Source organism: Sceloporus occidentalis, unplaced genomic scaffold, assembly GCF_023333645.1.
Source record: "Sceloporus occidentalis isolate IW3139 unplaced genomic scaffold, rSceOcc1.0.p SCAF_91, whole genome shotgun sequence".
In the NCBI taxonomy this organism is placed as follows: Eukaryota; Metazoa; Chordata; class Lepidosauria; order Squamata; family Phrynosomatidae; genus Sceloporus; species Sceloporus occidentalis.
In genome coordinates, this window is record NW_028317071.1 from 2,290,186 (window position 1) to 2,311,994 (window position 21,809).

Sequence of the window (21,809 nt, forward strand, 5' to 3'; positions counted from 1 at the left end):
AAGCATGTATTGTGGTGAAGAGGCCTAGATTTCTATTTATAATGAGTATTTGGGAGCAAAAGGACATAGGGATTCTTGGGGAGAAAGGACCCCCCTCTATCTACAAGGCATTTTTGGATATATATATACTGTTATACTAACTGCATGAGAAGAACAGGTTGCCTACCTGTAACTGTGTTTCTTCGAGTGGTCATCTGCGAATTCACACAAATGGGTTTACTCTGCGCCTGCGCAGGAATACTCGGAAACTTCTAGAATCTCTGGGCAGAATAAGATGTATCTTTCTGCAACTTTTTGGCGGTAGCTCCGCCCACCCCTATATAAGGCCCCTGGTGGCCCGCTCCTCTTCAGTTCCGAATAAGCCGCAAGAGCGCGACAGCAAGCGTTATTAGTGAGCGAGACACTGAGGGGAAGGATGGGCGGGTTTGTGTGAATTCGTAGATGACCACTCGAAGAAACACAGTTACAGGTAGGCAACCTGTTCTTCTTCTTCGTGGTCTCTGCGAATCACACAAATGGGTTTAGACTAGCAAGCTAAAGTTAGAGGAGGAGGGAGTGTCACTGGTAATAAAGCCACCAGGTATACATCAATGAACACTGAATAAAGAATGTAATCAAATAACCTTGTGTGATTTATTGACATAACAATCAGATTAATGAATGGCAGAGAGTAACACTGCCCTCCCAAATGCCGCTTCATGTCTGGCCCTAGCGTCCAGCCTGTAATGTCTAATGAAAGTCAATGGTTGAGACCAGACAGCGGCCTTGCAAACATCCTCTAGAGGGACACCAGACAAAAAGGCAGAGGATGCAGCTACCGCCCGTGTTGCATGGGCTCGAACCCGACTAGGGACAGGTTTGCCAGCCAGCTCATAGCACAAACGGATGGTGTTAACCACGCACTTAGAAAACCTCTGAGCTGATACCGGCAGTCCCCTTTTGGCTTCAGAATAACAAACAAAAAGTCTCTCTGAACGCCTTGTGTCCGATGTCTTGTCCAGGTAGAATGCCAGCGCCCTACGGACGTCTAAAGCATGCATCTGGCGTTCAGAGTCGGTAGTCGGGTTCGGAGCCAACGTGGGCAAAACAATGTCCTGGTTCATGTGGAATGCAGACACTACCTTCAGTAGGAAAGTAATGTCCGTACGGAGAACCACTTTGTCCTTGTGGAAGCGCAGAAAGGGCTGGTCAGCTCGAAGGGCGCACAGTTCGCCAGCTCGACGAGCTGAAGTGATGGCCACCAAAAAGGCTGTTTTCCACGTCAGGAGCCTTAAATCAGTAGTAGCCATGGGTTCAAATGGTTTGGAAGTCAGTTGTGCCAGGACCGTGTCTAGGCTCCATGCCGACGTCGGGATGGAAGCTGGGGGATGCAGGTTGTTGAATCCCTTCAGGAACCTCTTGACCAAAGGGTCAGCAAACAAAGATGGTTTCCCATGGAAAAAATAGTGGGATGATATGGCAGAGAGGTAGCATTTTATTGAGCTCAGGGAGAGACCGGCGTCTGAGAGTGTCATGAGAAATTCCAAGACCGTCGGGATGGAGACTTGGGATGGAGGGATGGTCCTGTTTCGTAGGAAGGTAAGGAATCTATCCCATTTGTATCCATAAGACCTCTGGGTGGAAGGCTTCTGAGCTGCCAGTAACACGGTCCGGACGTTGGTTGGAAGTGTCTTCAGTACCGTATCCTCCATGCCACCAATGGGAGAGAGTGCATCTCGGGATGGAGGACTTGGCCCACGTGCAGGGACAGGAGATCTGGACGGTAGTCGAGCCGAAGGTACTCCTTGGCGAGTCGAAGGAGTGAGGCAAACCATGGTTGTCTGGGCCACCACGGGGTGATCAAGATTGAGTTTGAGCGGTCTGTCATCATCTTTGACAGTACCCTCGTTATTAGCGGGAACGGGGGGAAGGCATACAGGAGTCCCTGTGACCATAGAAATTGGAAAGCGTCTCCCTTGGAGCCGGGCGCTCAGGTCCGTGAGCAGAACACTGGAGTGTGAGTGTTTAGATGGGTTGCAAATAAGTCCATCTGTGGGATCCCCCACATTGAAAACAGATGGCTGACTACCTCGGGATGTAGTCTCCATTCGTGACAGGTGGTGGAAGACCTGCTGAGCTGGTCTGCCAGGCCGTTTTGATCTCCTGGAAGATGAATGCTTTGTAGTAGAATTCTGTGACGGATGCACCATTCCCAGATGCGGAGGGTGATTGAGAGAAGCGTCCTTGACTTCGTACCACCTTGTTTGTTTAGGTAGTACATCACAGTGGTGTTGTCTGTGAGTAATAGGACCACTTTGCCTGTCAGAACCATTTGGAAAGCCCTGAGTGCCTTCTCCACAGCTAGCATCTCCAACATATTGATGTGGAGTATCGCCTCTGCTGGTGTCCACTTGTCCTTTATCATCAGACCCAAGGCATGTGCGCCCCAGTCCTGAAGGGATGCGTCCGTAGTAAGGGTGATGTCCGGCCGGTGTGGCGAGAATGGCATACCGACACACACGTTGTCGGGATGGAGCCACCATCGTAGAGACCTTTGAACAGTCCTCGGGATGGTGAGTAGCTTGGACGGTGGGTCGCGGGTGGGGTCGAACACGGACAGAAACCAAGATTGTAGTGGTCTGAGCCGAAGCCTCGCCCACGGTGTGACAAAAGTGGTGGAGGCCAGATGACCCATAGCCACCTGGACATGCCAGGCCTGTAGACGTCTTTGGTGGATGCAGGGGGATATTGCCGCCGCCAGTGTGTGGAATCGTGCTTCTGGCAGGAACGCCCGCTGCAGTACTGAGTCCAATGTCGTGCCGATGAAGTCTATGCGTTTGGTGGGTAGTAGGTTCGATTTGTCGAAGTTGACCTGAAGCCCCAAAGCGTCGAGGAGAGAGAGGGTGAACTCGACATCTTTGAGGAGCAGTTCTCGAGAGGATGCAGTGAAGAGCCAGTCGTCTAGGTATGGAAAGACGGTTATACCTTTCTGGCGCAAATATGCCACCACAGGTGCCATGCACTTTGTGAAGACCCGTGGGGCTGTAGAGAGGCCGAAAGGCAGGACCTTGTACTGGAAGATGTCGGGTCCCACGGTGAACGCGAGAAACCTGCGATGGTCTTCCCTTATGGAAATGTGGAAGTAGGCGTCCTTTAGGTCCAATGTCACAAACCAGGCGTCCTTCTGTAAGAGTGGTAGAACAGAGGCCAGAGTTACCATACGGAAACGCTTGCAGATAATAAAAGAATTGAGATCCCGCAAGTCCATTATAGGCCTAAGGCCAAAGTCCTTCTTTGGAACAGTAAAGTATCTGGAGAAGAAGCAATATCGGGCCCGAGAGGGGGGCACGGGCTTGATGGCACCCTTATCTAGTAACATGCGCACTTCGTCAAGAAGGGTGTCCGAGGGGATGGTGGAAATAAGAGCCCCGGTGGGAGGGAGCTCGGAGAACTCAAGGGCGTAACCCCAGCGGACGATGTTTAGTGCCCAAGAGTCAGATGTGATAGATGCCCAGGTGTTGAAAAAGGGTCTTAGTCTATCATGAAAGAAGGGGACGGAGTGCGCAAGGGAACTTCAGTATCTCCTTTTGCCCCGAGAGTCCTTTTTCTTATAGCCCTGTTGAAACTTGGGCTGAGAGGGCTGGCGACGATCAGATGGAGCAGAGGGAGAATGAGAAGGAGGAGGACGAGATGACCTCTCTGTGGCCGGATAAGGCCGGTCTTGAGGCTGAAAGCGGTACTGGGATGGGGGGTACCATGGTCGGTGCGTACCATATCTTTGGCGTGGCGACTTTGAAGAAGATGTCGACATGCCATGCTTTCTGGCCGCCGTCTTCATTCGGTACCGAAAGTTCAGCTTCTCATCCGCCTCCTTGTTGAACAGCCCTGAGTTGTCGAAGGGCATGTCCTCTATAGCTGCCTTGGCCTGCGGTGTCAGCTCCGAGGAGCGAAGCCATGCGTACCGACGGAGAGCTATGGATCCCAACAACACTTTGGACGCACAGTCCGTGGAGTGTCTGGCAGAGATGATCTGTTGACCTGCCATGAGATGGATCTCATTCCGGAGGGCGATCATCATTCGTTTCCTGTCCTCCGGGAGCTCTAGAATGGTCGGGTCCATCTTCTCCGTTAGCAGCTGTATATAGGCCCCCCTGCATGCGGCGTAATTGGCTATCTTCATGTCAAGTGCCGCAGAGGCATAAAATTTTTTAGCAAGTCCGTCCAACTTCTTGCTGTCCTTATCCACGGGGGAAGAAGATGGGCGAGGGGCAAAGGTTGTCTGAGCCCCTTCGACAATAGCCGAGTTGGGCTTAGGATGGTTAGCCAGGAGGGTGCTGATGGGGTCACCCTATATAGGTTCTCTATCTTACGAGAGGTGGACGCAATGGTGGCAGGAGTGTCCCAGGACCTCTTCGCAATCTTTTCCAACGATGGAAGATAGGCCAGAGCAGGTGGTGCTGGTGCCGAGCCGTGGATCCTTCTTTCAACTGGGTCCAGGGCATCTTCATCAGGATGGGCAACCTCCAATTTCAGGGCATCAGCCATCCTGACACGGTCGGCGAAAGCTCTGACATCATCGGTCGGAGAGGGCACTGCCGGTTCCATGAAGGAAAGGGGGGTCTCTGTGTCCGACATAGGAGATCTCGAACGGGAGCGCGTTGGAGATCGGGACCGTGAACGGCTTAAACGGCCGGTGGCAGGCGAGTCCTCCCTCCTGGGAGTCAGGGGGCAGTCGTCTGCATCAAAGACAATGTCCAGCTGATGAGGAACCGCCTTGGTTCTGGTGGGCCCAGGAAGGTTCCGACGAAGTTGAGATGGGGCCACAGGTAGTAAGTAGTGACCAGTGTGATGGTCATAAATGAGGTCCGGATAAGCCTCGAAGAGATCCCGGTCAGGGAGGCTTCTATCTGGTCCATCATAAGCAGAAGCCTCGTCTGCCTCTGTACCGAGCGCCCCTCGATCCTTGCGGTGGGGAGAACGGTCTCGAGGTATAGCTCGTGATGGTGTGCGGGAACGGGCCCGTCGCCTGTCCCGGGAGCGTGAGCGGGACCTGGGTCTGGCCCTCTGAGGGGAAGGCGGAACATCCGAATAGGGGATTTCCCCTTCAGACTCTGAGGAGTGTTGCAAGTTCACAATCTGGAGGTCCTCAGACGGTACGGAGAGATGGCTGGAGATCAATACTCGAGGCTCCAAAGGGACCGGGACCGATGTTGACTGTACCGCTGTGAGCGGGATCAGAGTCGTCGCTGGTCTAGCTTCAGGTGATGGGACGATCAAGGGTCTAGAGTCCGGTGGCGGTACAGAAACCGTGCTCGGGGGGCCCTTGCGCCGGGTCTTAGGTGGGGGAGATGCCGAGCGAGCCCACTTGGCGCCGTGATCCGCGGCAATGGACTTGGAGGCCTTTTGCTTGTCTCCTTGTCTCTTCCTGGGGGCCTTGGAAGGTTTGGGATCCCCATCCCCCGAAGTGGGCAAGGCTGATGGTTGGTTAAGGACCTTGTCATAGAGGGCCGCTTTCAAAGTCCGGTCCCGGTTTTTAAGGGCCTGCGTGGACATTGCCTTGCAGTGGGAGCAGGAGCTCGTTATGTGGGCCTCCCCCAAGCAGAGCACACATTTGTCATGGCCGTTGGCCATGGGTATCTTTACCCCACACTTGATGCACCTCTTAAAAGAGGCCATAGCTTCAGCCGGGAGGTCCATTTTGGAGTGGTCAAACAAGCCGAGGTCCGTTGTCCAAATCAATCAAATCGTCAGGATTAAGAGGAGAGTCCGTAGGAATGGTCAATTCCGTTCCGAGGTCAATTTAGCCAGAGATCCTATCCTTGTTGTGAAACGAAGCTAGCGAAGTTCCTCGAGCTGCTCAGCACGGCGGAATGAAGGAACTGAAGAGGAGTGGGCCACCAGGGGCCTTATATAGGGGTGGGCGGAGCTACCGCCAAAAAGTTGCAGAAAGATACATCTTATTCTGCCCAGAGATTCTAGAAGTTTCCGAGTATTCCTGCACAGGCGCAGAGTAAACCCATTTGTGTGATTCGCAGAGACCACGAAGAAGAAGGAAAGATATCCTATTATACAGGTTCTATTAATCATAGAATCCTAGCGTTGGAAGGGACCCCCAAGGATCATCCAATCCAACCCTGTTCTGCCATTTAGGACTTGGCTCAAAGCACTCCTGACAGATGGCCATCTGACATCTATTGAGGACTGAGGTGCGTCTGCACTGTAGAAATAATGTAGTTTGGCACCACTTTAAGTAAGGTGCCTGCATCCTATGGAATCTTGGGATTTGTAGTTTTACAAGCCTTCTCTGAGTGTGGGTGCCTCACAAAAGTACACATCCCGTAGGATGGAGCCATGGCCATTAAAGTGGTGTCAAACTGCATTGCTTCTTTTTTTTTCTTTTCCAAAGTTAAAATAGTCTTTATTAAGATATAAATAAAAATAACCAACATACATGTTTACAAAAAAAACACACGCATATATACATCTAAATGCAGAAAATATTAAATACATTTCTTTATACTAAATGTTCATCATTCTGTTCATCTTCTTCCAAGACTCCTTCCTAATGCCAGATTACACAAATTTCGACATAAGGTTCACCTTAATGCAGAAACCAAAATACTGAAAGTGTACTGAACATATATTCAATAGAAAAAAAAAGAAGATAGAAAAAAGAACAAAAAGAAACATTTGAAATCTGCTGGCAAGTACCTATTATATACATATATTCAAATACATATCTACACAATACCATACATCTTTCGTTTCTTCTACATCTTTATCCTGCAGAGAGGCTGTTAATAAATCAAGATTTCTTACATCTTTCAGTTTAGATAGCCATACATCTATATTGGGACAGTGCGGTTTTTTCCAACATTGTGTGAACAATACTCTGGCTAAAGTAATCATATATAAAATTATCTTATAATATTTTCTTTCTGAGACTTTATCTAGTTTGTTCGTCATATTTAACAAAAATAGTAATGGGTCAAACGGAATATCAATGCTTGTTATCTCCACCATCTTCATATGAATATTTTTCCAGTATTCTCTTGATGTTAAACAAGTCCACCATATATGGAAAAAGGTTCCTTCTTTAATGCCACATTTCTAACATTTAGTACAACCCGTTTTGTAAATCTTATTTATCTTTGTAGGGGTCATATACCACCTGAAAAACATCTTTATATAATTTTCTCTGTAATTCTGACAGGCGGTGAATTTTTTTTTTACTTTTCACGAATTTTCCCACTCTCCCAATTGAATCGGACTCCCGATATCTTGAGCCCACTTAATCATTGTATGTTTTATAGTCTCATCCTCTAAATGTCTTTCTTTAAACCGCTTATAGTACATTGACAAATGTTTCCCCTTTTTGTCTTCTATAATAACATCCAATTCATTCTTCATCATCGTAATCCCTATCTTATCCAAGTCATTTTTAAATCTACCACACAGTTGTAAATATAAATACCAATCTATCTCATATCCTGACATAATCAATTGATTCCTAGTTTTTAATGTGAGTGTACTTTTGTTATGATTATCAATTAGGTCTCCATAATTTAACCATTTGTTAGATTTATTCTTGGTTCTATTATAAAAGGCTTCTTGTGGGGAAGCCCAATATGGAAGATTAACATAGTACAATTTTTTAATTCTGGTCCATACCCAACTTAAAGATCTTCTAAAGAAATGGTGTTTAAATTCTTTATGCTCCTTGTCCTTCCCAAACCACAAATAAGCATGTTTCTTCTTCGTGGTCTCTGCGAATCATACAAATGGGTTGTACTGCGCCTGCGCAGTGCCTTCAGAAACTTCTAGAATCACTGGGCAAAGTACTCTTTGCAACATATAGAAACTTTTTGGCGGTAGCTCCGCCCATCCCTTATAAAGCCCCTGCTTTCCCGCTCTTTCCCCAGTTCCTTTTTTCCGCCGTGTTTGCTGCCTTTGGGAACTTCGCTCTTCTTATTGTCATCGGAATCACTGGTACCTTGACCATGGACCGTTTTCTGACCACTCTTTGCTTGACCCTTGACTGCGTCTTTTCTCCGGACTGACTCTCGTTACTGACCTCGGCTTGTTGACCACGAACCGTAAGCGGATCATGCCATCGGTGCCCTTCAAAAAGTGCACCGTTTGCGGAGGTAAAATCCCCAGCCAGGACCCCCATTCGGCTTGTCTTCTGTGCTTGGGAGAGGCTCACATCCCATCATCCTGTGCCTTGTGTAAATCCCTCACTCCCCAAGCGAGAAAAAATCGAGAGACCAGACTAAAGGCGGCCATCTATTCCAAGGTCTTCGCCGCGGGTGCCATGTCTTCGCTAGGGCCCCCCTCTTCCACCGGATCGGCGCCGTTACCAGCTCTCCCCGAGGCCCCGACCCAGCTCATGGCCGACCCTCTAACTCTCTCTGAGGTGACTCCCCACGAGGGACCGGACGCCGACACCCCTTCGGTGGACGTTTCCCGGCCGTCCAAGAAAGATAAGCGCCCGAAGAGCTCTAAGGAGAGCCGTGCTTCTGGAAAGGACTTGAGCGCCCAAAAGGGGTCAGCCTCGAGATCCTCGGCCCCGAAGGCCTCAACCTCAGCGAGCTCAACTAAGGGCTCGGGTTCCACACCTTCGGTCCCGAAGCCTTCAGCTTCAGCGGACTCGGCTTCGAGGTCTTCGACCACCAAGGTGACGACTCCGGCTTCCGCTATCGCGTCGCCCTCGGCCTCCAAGAGGACACATACACCTCCCTCGGGAGACCACCACCCATTGGCCAAACGACACCGCTCTGACAAGCGGGATTCCGACGGCTCCCGGCACAGGGAGGCCTCTCGGGACCGGCCGGCCTCCGAGCGCAGACCCCGGGAATCTCGCCCTGTGGACAAGGCCTCCAGGGTTGGGAGCTCCAAGACTACAGAGGCCCCCTCGACTCGTCCAGATCGCCATCGCAGCTCTCCCTCTGAGGGTCGTGCCCTGCCTAGTTTTCGCCACATGCCGGATGACACCATCGACGTCATCTCGGAACCGGCCTCTCCAGCGAGCTCCACACATAGTCAGCGCTCGGTCACCCCGATGCCCAGATCGGTTGTCCATACCGCCATGGTCCACCGGGCCGCCTCTCCTTCCCCTCCAAAGGAGCCGAAAAGACCAGACTACCTTTATGACAGCGAGACGGACACCTACTACATGGTTGTCCCACGGAACTCCGTTGCATCCCGCCTTGGGTCTCCATCTCGAAAGTCCAGGCCAGAGCCGTTCACTAAGCCTACTCGTGACGTCTCAGCTTTTTCCCGTCGGGCAGGCGCGGCCCCAGACCTCCAAGTGGTGGACCTAGACCCCAATGAGGAGGCTCTCTCTCACACCCGGTGCCGTCCCCAGAGTGACTCCGGCGCCTCGGATGCCGAGGATTACCAGCCTTCCGTCCAGGAGTTTGCCCAGCCTGGTGCCGTGTCGCCCACTGATGATGTCCGCACCTTTGCTGAACACGTCATCAAGATGTCAAACGCACTTGACATCCAAACATCCCAGGTAGAAGATGAGGCCTCGGACCCCATCGAAAGGAGGATCCACGGAAAGCTGCCCACTTCACCCGCAATTCCTTTGCTACCATCGCTGGAAAAGCTGGCGAGACGCTCATGGGAAGCTCCCGCTTCGACAGCTTCCAGCAACCGCAGGATAGAGTCCCTCTGCAGGATTGCTCCTTCCACTCCCTCATGGCTCTTTGGACACCCGAGGCAAAATTCAGCTATCGTCGAGGGCGCCCAGCGGACATCGACCCCAAAATCGTCCGTGATGCCAGCGGACAAGGAGGCAAAGAAGGTGGACGCTTTGGCCAAGAAGGCCTATTTCTCATCAGCCCTGGGGATCAGAGTGGCCAACTATAATGCCTGCATGGGGGCTTATATCCAGTGGCTGATGGAGAAGATCTCCCCGCTTATTCCCGACCTTCCTGATGAGTCCCAGGCCACTCTTTCCGAGGTCCGGGATGAGGCACACTCCTTTGGGAGTTGGTTGATAACGTCAGCCAGGCACTCCACGGATTGCTCGGCAAGATCCATGGCCGCGGCGATTGCCCTGTGCAGACATGCTTGGCTGAGATCTTCGGACCTCAACCAAAATGCCCGTACCACCATTGAAGACATGCCATTTGATGAAGACGGCCTCTTCCACCAGGAGACGGATGAAAAACTCAATTTCAAATACCGCATGCGGACCGCCGTGAAGATGCACGGTATGTCTTCCTCTCCCCAGACTTCCCGTAAGCATTTCACCGGCATCCGTCCATGGTACGGGCAAGGTCAGAGATCCTACCAACAGGATCGCCCCTACCAGCACCAGGATCAGCCCAGGCAGAGGTACCCTTCGCAGTCCTCCTCCTCTTCAGGTCGCCGTTCCGCGCCCAAGTATAAGAAAAATTACCGGAGGCAGGATCCCGACCAGAATAAAAAGAGGAACTGAAGTGGTGCCGCGTACTCCGTCGTCTCCTCTCCCCTCTGTTTTCTGGACAGGCTGAGGCCCTTCTCCAACATCTGGCCTCGATCTCTACCGATTCTTGGGCCCTCACCATCGTCTGTAGGGGTTATGCCCTCGAATTCGAAGAGCTCCCTCCGACCGGAGCTTTCCTATCCACCCCCCCCCCCAGACACCCTTCTCAACGAAGTACGCACCTTGTTGTCCAAGGGCGCCATCTCGCCCATCGATGCCGCCGACGTCCCTAGATGTTTTTTCTTCCGCTATTTTACGGTTCCTAAGACTGATGGGGGCATCAGACCCATTTTGGACCTAAGAGCCCTGAATACTTATCTCTCCTACCACCGGTTCCGGATGGTAACACTTGCCTCTATTTTGCCTTTGTTACACCAGGGCCTGTGGTTTGCGACCATCGACCTGAAGGATGCCTACTTTCATGTCAGCATCCGCGAGAGCCACCGCCGGTTCCTAGCCTTTGCAGTCGGGACGGAGGTCTACAGCTACAATGTTCTGCCCTTCGGCCTTGCCACGGCCCCACGGGTCTTCACCAAGTGCATGGCACCGGTCGTATCCCATCTCCATCGCCGGGACATTAGGATCTTCCCGTACCTAGACGACTGGTTGATAGTGGCCCCTTCAAGTCAAGAGCTTCACCGATACACCTCGGAGACCCTAATGCTTCTAAAGGACTTAGGGCTAGTGGTCAACATCGAAAAGTCACAGCTCCTTCCCACCAAACAAATAAGATTCATCGGATCCATCCTAGACTCCAACAACTGCATGGCCTCCCTACCCCTCGACCGTTTTGGGGTCCTTTGCGTGACCATCTGACGGTGCACGGACCGAAGACGAGTCATCGCCAGGGATGTCCAGGTGGCCCTCGGACACATGGCCTCGACAACTTTTGTCACACCGTGGGCAAGGTTTCGATCCCGAACCCTCCAATCTTGGTTCTTGTCAGTCTTCGACCCGGAGACCGACACTCCATCCCGTCGCCTCACCATCCCGAGACCAGTTGCCCGTTCCCTCCATTGGTGGCTCGACTCCCGGAACGTTTGCGCGGGCATGCCATTTTCACAGCCGCAGCCAGAGGTGGTGTTAACCACGGATGCGTCGGAGGACGGATGGGGAGCCCACGCTCTAGATCTCTGGGCGAAAGGCGTGTGGTCACCCGACGAAAGGACCCTACATATCAATGCCCTGGAACTAACGGCAGTGGAAAAGGCCCTGAGAGCATTCGAATCCTCCCTCTCCCACAAGGTCGTACAGCTCCGGACGGACAACACCACGGTGATGTACTACCTGAACAAGCAGGGAGGCACCAGATCACGCACCCTCCTCGACATCACGCTCCGACTGTGGGAGGGGTGCATCGCCCGAGGCATCCTGCTTCAAGCGGTACACCTGCCAGGGACACTGAACGACTTCGCGGACCTCCTCAGCAGGTCCCCGTCTTCATGCCACGAGTGGAGGCTCCATCCGGACACCGTGAGGGACCTCTTCCATCGGTGGGGGACACCTCAAATAGACCTGTTCGCGACTGTCCACAACACCCATTGTCCCCAGTTCTGCTCCCGGACGCGAGGCGAGGACTTCCTCGGGGATGCGTTCGGATTCGACTGGTCGGGGGTGCCGCTGTACGCCTTCCCCCCATTCCCGTTGATCACCAGGACAGTGTCCAAGATGACATCAGAGGCCGCCGATGCCATTCTGATCACTCCGTGGTGGCCAGGACAGCCTTGGTTCCCGAGCCTCCTTCATCTCTCCTGCGACACCTTTCTCTGGCTCGAACGCAGGCCGGATCTTCTCACGGTTCAGGGAGGTCGAGTCCGCCACCCCGACATCGACACCCTTCCCCTGGTAGCATGGAGAATCCATCCCTAGCTTGCCTGCCAGAACCGGTACGCAGGGTGATCCTAGCTGCCCAGAAGCTGGCCACCCGCAAATCTTACTCCCAAAAGTGGACCAAATTTCTCAAGTTTCTTGCTGACAGACACCTCTCCCCTACACAAGTATCGACACCGGTGGTGCTGGACTTTTTAATGTCCCTGGTCGACTCGGGCCTCTGCCTCACTTCGATTAAATGCTACCTGTCGGCCATTTGTTCTTTTTTCCAGTTTCGAGATAGACCTTCCTTTTTTAAAGATCCCCTGATTAAGGGTTTTCTCAAGGGCTATAATAATCTGAACCTGCAAGTGTCTTTGCCACCCCCGGCGTGGAGCCTGGAGGGGGTGTTGGCAGCCTTACAGTCTAAGCCTTTCGAGCCCCTGGCCACGACAGACATAAGGCTCCTGACTTGGAAGACGGCGTTTTTGGTGGCAATTACCTCGGCTCGTCGGGCTGGTGAACTTTGTGCTCTGAGACGGGACCAGCCATTCCTCAGATTTCATTTGGACAAGGTAGTCCTTAGAACTAACATTTCTTTTTTGCCCAAGGTGGTGTCACTGTTCCACATGTGTCAGGACATTGTGCTTCCTACCCTGGCCCCGAACCCGACCACAGATGTGGAGAGGGCCCTCCACACGCTAGATGTCCGAAGGGCACTAGCCTTTTATTTGGACAGGACTAAGGACTCCAGCCGTTCCGAGAGGCTGTTTCAGTGCTACTCGGGACCGAAGAAGGGACTACCGGTATCGGCCCAGAGACTCTCTAAATGGGTGTCGAACACCATCTACTTGTCTTATGAACTCTTGGGTAAGCCTTTACCAGTCAGGGTCCGCTCCCATACCACAAGGGCGGTAGCAGCATCTTCTGCCTTCTTGTCAGGGATTTCATTGGAAGACATTTGTAAGGCTGCTGTGTGGGCACAGCCCCTGACATTTATTAAACATTACAGGCTGGACATCAGGGCCAAGAGAGATGCAGCCTTTGGCAGGGCTATCCTGGTGTCTGGATTGCACTAATTTCAGCCTCCTTTAGGCTTACCAAGTTAATGGTTTAACACTCACTTTCCCTTTATGGGTCAAGGGTTTACAGACCTATAACTCAGTTTTCAATAGACGAGTCTTGAGACAATGTTTGAGCTTTTTATTATTGTTGTCAAATAAACAATTGTTGGTTAATTATGGTGTCAGGACACTCCCTCCGCCGTTAACCTTAGCTTGCTAGTCTCAACCCATTTGTATGATTCGCAGAGACCACGAAGAAGAAGGACAGGTTGCTTACCTGTAACAGTATTTCTTCGAGTGGTCATCTGCGAATACATACAAATCCCGCCCATCCTCCCCTCAGTGTCCTGCTACGAATTGGCTCACTCCTTGTCGCCTACACGGCGGAAAAATGGCGGAACTGGGGAAAGAGCGGGAAACCAGGGGCTTTATAAGGGATGGGCGGAGCTACCGCCAAAAAGTTTCTATATGTTGCAAAGAGTACTTTGCCCAGTGATTCTAGAAGTTTCCGAAGGCACTGCGCAGGCGCAGTACAACCCATTTGTATGTATTCGCAGATGACCACTCGAAGAAATACCGTTACAGGTAAGCAACCTGTCCATACCATGGCTCAGATCACTACACTCCAAATTTAACAATTTATCATCAGTTAACAAGCACCAATTTTCTAACCAGCAGAGACTTGCGGCAAAATAATACAATTTGAGATTTGGAAGTGCACAACCCCCTCTTTCCCAATCGTCTGATAAGATTTTCCATTTTACCCTTGCGCGTTTACCTTTCCATAGAAATTTAGACAGTTCCTTCTGCCATAACTCGAATGGTTTTTCATCTGAAATAATCGGAAGATTTAAAAAGAAATAGATAAATCTTGGAAGAATATTCATTTTAATAGCTGCAATTCTACCAGAAAAAGATAAGTGCAGCTTTGACCAAGAAATTAATTCACCTTTTATTTTCTTCCACAGATTACCATAATTGTTTGAAAAAAGATCAATATTCCTATTAGTGAGGTAAATACCTAAATATTTTGCTTTTTTGCTCACTTTATAACCAGATATCTCCACTAACTTGTTATCCTCTTCTACCGAAAGATTTTTAGTAATAAATGTAGTCTTATTTTGATTAACTATTAATCCTGAATGGTCAGCAAATCCAACTAATATCTTTTTAAGATAGTCAACACTTTGTAACGGATCCTCCAATAAACAAATCAGATCGTCCGCAAATGCCCTTACTTTGTAAATATATTTTTTGATTTTTACACCCTTCACAAGCGAATCCTTCCTAATTGCATTTAACAAAACTTCAAAGGCTAAAACAAACAGAATTGGAGACAGGGGGCAACCCTGTCTAGTGCCCTGTTCAATACAGAATGGTTCTGTTTTCTCATTATTCACCAAAAGTTGAGCACGCTGTTTCTGGTAAATTGAAGAAACCATTTGCACATATTAGAACCGATATCTATGTCATTCAATAATTCCAATAGAAAGGTCCAGCTAAGCCTATCAAAAGCTTTTTCCTCGTCAATCAATAATAAAGCTAATTTTTTCTCATTATGTCGCTCAAAATAATCAATAATATTCACCACCACCCTCACATTGTCTTTGATCTGACGATTTGGTAGAAACCCACATTGATCCTCAGAAATATGATTAACTAGATTTTTTTTTAATCTTTCCGCAAGTACTTTAGCATATATTTTGTAATCTGAGTTGGTCAATGAAATCGGTCTATAATTACTTAATTCAGTTTTGTTATTCTCACTCTTTGAAATTAATATAATTAACGCTTCTTTCCATGACTCCGGAATACCATAAGCATGCACATCATTAATTGTATCTTTAAGATATGGTACTAAGACCTCTTCCATTTTTTTGTAATAAATCATTGATAACCCATCCGGTCCCGGAGCCTTGTCTGATTTCATATTCCTAATTACCGAAGTAATCTCTTCAGATGTAATCTCAGTATTTAAACAATCTTTTTCAGATTCACTCAATTTCAACAGTTTTTGATCCTTAATATAATTCCTGATAGCCTCCCTTTTACTCTGATCTGCATCAAAGCTACTATATATTTCTTCAAAATAATTCTTAAATAATTTCTTAATATCATTCTGATGCGTGTATGTCTTGCCTATATGCTTAATTTCCGTAATATATCTATTGTCCCTCATTTTCCTTAATTTAGAAGCTAGCAGTTTGCCCGCTTTATCCCCATTCTCAAAATATTTCTGTTTCACATACAATAACTTTTTCTTAACCTCCTCAATCTCCATTGCTTTCAAATCTGATTTAATCATAACAACTTTAATTTTTAACTTCTTGTCCCCGCTACACTTCCATAACTTTTCCGTTTCTATTAAAGCTTCTTTCAAGTCATTAATTATTTTTAATTTTTTTTCCTTTTATATGAATTTAAATTAATTAATACCCCTCGTATAACTGCCTTGCTGGCATCCCATAACGTTTTGTTGCTGATATTCTCCGTCTTATTTTCTTTAAAATATAATTTTAACGATTGCTTTACTTTATCGTTAATATCCTCATCGTTCAATAAGTCTCTCGGTAATCTCCAGCTAAACTCAGTTCTTATTTCAAAAAGTTTCATAGTTATTAGATTATGGTCGGAAAGAGTATTCGGCTCCATATCCATTGATTGAATAAAGGGGATAATTTTTTTTGAGGCTAAGAAAAGATCTATTCTGGACCACGAATCATGAGTTTCTGAATAATAAGTGTAATTTTTGCTTAATTGATATTTATACCTCCAGACATCCTCCAAAGCATAATCATCCTTAAGACCAAAAAAAGATTTAGGTAATCTACCTTGATTCTTTTTCATCCGATTGTTTCTATTTGATTTTCTATCAATTGTTGGACAAATCACTGCATTAAAATCACCCATCATTATAATGTTTTCATATTTTGTTTGATTCAGCTCATTATGTAATCTCGCATAAAAGAGATCCCTATTATCACTAGGGGTGTAAACCCCTACTACCAAAACCATTATACCCTTTAATCTAACTTCTACTGCCACATATAATCCATCATTGTCTTTAAAGATCTCCTTAGATTCCAGTTTCTTATTAACAAAAACAACAACTCCTTTCCTTTTACCATCTAATAGAGAACAAAAACAGTTCCCTAGCTTGGGGTTTCTTAGAAGACGTTCCTCCTTTTTTTTAATTTTAATTTCCTGTAGACAGATTATGTCATTTTTTTAATTTTTCCAACAAATGAAAGACCCTGCTTCTTTTAAATTTTGAGTTCACTCCTTTAACATTCCAGGAAGTAACTTTAATCATCCTTACGTAACCAACCAGTAACAATCAACAAGGGGAGAATAGTAACAAAAAGTTTTTATTATTAAAACTGCATTGCTTCTACAGAGTAGATGCACCCTTTGGTGAAGCTGTGATTTAGGATGCATCTAGACTGCACAAATAATACACTTTGATACCACTTTAAAGTGCTGTAGCTTCCATCCTATGGAATTCTGGGATCTGTAGTTTTGCAAGGCCTTGGGCCTTCCCTGCTAGAGAGTGCTGGTGCCTCATCAAACTATGAATCCCAGGATTCTGAATGATGGAGCCATGGCAGTTCAAGCCGTGTCAAATGGCATTATTTCTACAGTGCAGATGCAAACTATGGTGAAGCTGTGATTCAGGAGCCATCTACACTGTACAAATAATGCAGTTTGACACCGCTTTAAGCACTGTACCTCCATCCGATGTAGTTCTTTGTAGTTTTGCAAGGTTTGGAGCCTTCTCTGCCAAAGAGGTCTGGATGCCTCACCAAACTACACATCCCTGGATTCTGCTGGACGGAGCCAAGGCAGTTAGAGTAGTGTCAAAGCGCATCATTCCTACAGCGCAGATGCACTCAGAGAAAGCTAAAAGTTTTGCAAAACTACAAATCCCAAGACTCTGTAGGATGGAGCCATGGCAGTTGAAGTGACATCAAAGTGCATTATTTCTGTAGTGTAGATGTACCCTAAGAAAATAGTATTTTCTTTTCTTAGGGTCCAATAGTCCAGTTTTGTCCTTGATATCTGGTTGATTTAAAATGAGCGATACCCTAAAATTGGAGAAAGGAAAATAAGGGGTCTTCCCAAGTGGCTAAACTCTCTTTATGGGGCACGGGTGCGAAACGTCTTGGTGGAATTTGAGGCCTCTCTCTCCAGAGTAATGGCAAGGGATAGATATTTTTGCAGGCATGTTGGCATGGAGAAAAGGATTTGCCGAAAAGGAATATATAACCTTATGGGAAAGTGTAAGAAATCCCACCGACAGCATGAGAACCGGGGTTAGATAGAGGGGACTTCAGTTACTGAAGAGGGGAAAGCATGTGACAAGAGGAGTTTGGGGGAAATAAATGGTTTTTTAAAATGTGGCTCAGTCCAGAAGTGTGAAAAGTTGCTTTTTGAAGAACTACAAATCCCAGCATCCTCCACCCAACAGGTGGGATAAGACCAGGGGGGATCCAAATTGAGGAAGGCTGCATCGACAACGAAGAAATCATGCAGTCTGATATCACTTTAACTGCCATGGAAACCTGGGGATTGTAGTTTTGTGAGACATTTAAGCCTTCCCTGCCAAAAAGCTTTGAGGCCACAAAAACTCCAAATCCCAGGATTCCATAGCAGTCAAAGTGTTGTCAAACTGCTTTGTTTGTGCAGTGCAGATGCAGCCAAAGACAGGAATTATAATCCAGTCAGTGAGTGCAGTGAGTCAGTTTTGAGTCTTCATCCTTGGCTGCATCCACACTGCAGAACTAATGCAGTTTGACACCACTTTAACTTGTCACGGCTCCATGCTATGGTATCCTGGGATTTGTAGTTTTGTGAGGTATCCAGCCTTCTCTGAGCTTTGCCGTCCCAACAAACTACAAATCCAAGGATGCCATAGCAGATGAAGCAGTTTCCAGCTGCTTTATTTCTGCAGTGCAGATGCATCCTTTATTTTGAAGCATCTATCCTAGATGCTCAGGTTTATAGATAGATCTATGGATATCTATCTATACAAAGCATCTATCTGATGTGCTTAGATTATATATAGATATCTATATATTATCATCTATCTGAGATACTTGTGTATATAGATCTATATCTATATCTAAAGCATCTATCCAAGGTGCTCATGTATATAGATGTATCTCTCTATATAAAGACATGTAATTGAATACTAAAGTCAGGATTGTCCATGCGGTTGCATTTCTAATTTCTATATCTGGTTGTAAAAGCTGGACAGTGAAGAAAGCAGATAGGAAGAAAGTCAACTCATTGGAAATGTGGTGCCAAAGGCAAGTTTTGCAGATACTGTGGATGGCCAAAATGACAAATAAATGGATCCTGGAGCAAATCAAGTCCAAACTCTTCCTAGAAGCCAAGATGACTTAGATGAGATTGTCATCCTTTGGACGTATCATGAGAAGAAAACAACTCACCAGAAAAGACAATAATGCTTGTAAAAGCGGAAGGCAAAAGGAAAAGAGGAAGACTGCGTTGCAGATGGAGAGATTCAATGAAGGAAGCCACAGCCCTGAGTTTGCAAGAGACGAAGATTGGATGTCTTGGTGGTCTCTCATTCGTGGGGGTCGCCATAATCCTAGAATCCTAGTGTTGGGACTCCCAGGGGTCATCCAATCCAACCCTCTGCCATGCATAAAGACACCATCAAAGCTCCCTGAGTTTGCAAGACCTGAGTAGAGCCATTGAGGAGAGGGTGGCTTGGAGGTCTCTCATTCATGAGCTTGATGCAATCTTAAATCCTAAAGTTGGAAGGAACCCCCAAGGATGATCCAAACCAACCTACTTCTGCCCTGCAGGAAGCCACCATCAAAGCTCTCCAACAAATGGCCGCCCAGCCTCTGTTGACTTGGCAGCCATTAACAACAAGGTGCAACCCCTGCTTCCCAAACCAAGTCCAGCACCTGGAAAGTAAAGACACAACAACAGCAACCAAGGTTTAAGACTTTGAAAATAAAGGTGCCAACTCACAGCAGATCCACCACTGTCTGAGAAAAGAAACTTTTCCAATTTTGGGGTGGGGGTGGGTTTCACACATCAGAAAAGAATTGGAATATCACAACGACGACCATTGTCAATGGACTGCTTTGTCTGAGAGGTTTTTGGAACCCTGTGCCATTTCTGTTCATTAAAAGGAATAATTCACTTTCTGAAAGTGGAGCGAGTGTGAGTGGCAGTGGCATGGACGATCCCAAAAAGGAAAGGGTGGTCAGAGCTTGGGGAGGGGGCAAAGACCTTTCGGATTACCATACCCAGAATCCCCAGCTGTGAATTGTAGGGAGATCTTTGCAGGGCAGAAGAGAGGGATGGAGGCAGGTGGACAATGCCCAGCCGCGGGGATATGACCCGCTTAACCTCTGAAGCCCTAACAACATTCATAGTTAATCTGAAAACCCCAGATGTTTGTTTGCTAAATATATGGGTTGATCCTTCTCAGCCGTAACACCCAGCAGGTGCGAGGAGGACATGTGTGTGTGTTTGTGTCCATGTGCCTTTGCAATCCTTTTGCTTCTCTCTCCAGTTGTGCTTATCCAGGGCTTCAGTTATAAGCTTGGATCAGTTACACACAAACACACCCTAAATACACACACGCACACACACACCAAGATGGACTCTCAGGAGCCCAGCAAAGCAGGTCAGCCTTCTCCCACCAACTGGAAGTACCTACAGTTGTCCCTCCTTATTTGTTGGGGTTCGGGGTGAAGGACCCCATGAATGTAGACAAACCACAAATAAAAAACTACTCTTTGTGGGTTTTTCTGGCATCAACAACAGAACAATACACAGATGAACATGGAAACCACTCCTCCTCACCCAGGGTCACACAGTATATATATACCCAACTCTCTTCCATGCCAGCATTCTCTGAAGATGCCAGCCACACATGTTGGTGAAACATCAGGAATAAACTCTTCTAGAACATGGCCACATAGTCGGAAAACCCTACCAAAAACAATGGATGCTGGCCATGAAAGACTTCGACTTCACTATTCTTTTTATCCAAGGGAACACCTCTTTAGGAATCTCCAGGCCCTCCAGTGCAATTCTATGGTCAACATCTGCCAGAAGTTGGTCATAGAATCATGCTGGAAGACCTACAAATGCCCAAAGAAAGGTTTTTCTAGGAACCGCTAGCTTCTCCCAGCACAGTTCTATGGCCAACTTCCAGCAGAATGGCACTGGAGGACCTAGAGCAGTGATGGTGAAGCTTTTCGAGGCCGAGTGCCCAAACTGCAACCCAAAACCCACTTATTTATTGCAAAGTGCCATGTCCCTCTGGCTTTCTAGTAACAAACTCTGTGTTGGGACGATGGCACATGTGCCCACAGAGAGGGCTCTGAGTGCCACCTCTGGCACGCGTGCCATAGGTTCGCCATCACTGACCTAGAGATTCCTAGAGAGAACATATTAATCAAAAAGCGCAACGGATACAAGCTGCAGAAGTCAAAGGTGAAAATGTGGAGGGCCAACTGTATGTATTTTTGCCCCCAAATGGTCTGGTAACCAAAGTGCAACAGCAGACGACTGATAGGGGTTGTCTGTACCAACTTAAGATCGCCTGGGCTGTCTATGGAGTTTCAATCCAAAGTTTGTTGGCTCTTTTCCTTTTCTTTCCCTGCCCCAACCTGTCAGAGTGAGTCTACACTGTAGAAATAATGCAGTTTGACACTACTTTAACTGCCATGGCTCCATCCTACAGAACCTCAAGCGTGTAGTTTTGCAAAACTACAAATCCCAGGGTTCCACTGGATGGAGTGACAGTGCCTAAAAGTGGTGTCAAACTGTGATGTCCAGATTTGGGCACAGTATTCCAGGTGAGGCCTGACCAAAGCAGAATAGAGTGGCACTATTACTTCCCTTGATCTGTACACTATACTTCTATTGGTGCAGCCTAGAATTGCATTGGCTTTTTTAGCTGCTGCATCACACTGTTAACTCATTTTCAACTTGTGGTCCACAAAGACTCCTAGATACCTTTTGCATGTAATTCTGTCAAGCCAGGTGTCCCTCATCCTAGATCTGTCCTTTTTACTTTTCCTGCCTAGATGTGGGGCTTTCCATTACTGCTTTTCCATCCATCTGGACACTGGACTTCTGTTGCTGCAGCCCAGTATCACATTGGCTTTTTAAAGTGCTGCATCACACCCTTGGCTCATGTCGAGCTTGTGGTCTAAGTCCCCAGTTGGAGAGCCAGCAACTAAGCAACACACAGCACTTCTTCTGCAAGCTCAGTGTGAATTGTTTGTATCTGCACCCATCTGGAAGGGAGCAAAATGCCTCTCGAGAAGGAATCCTGCTCCAGGCCCTTGGCAACATTCTTCCCGTCCTCTCCCACATTTCAGCACCATGCTCCATGCTCATTAAAATGATTTATGGTTCCCTTTGCTCCACAGCTGCCCTTGCCATCCCCATAGCAACAGCCATGGCTGTCCTGAGCATCTCTCTCT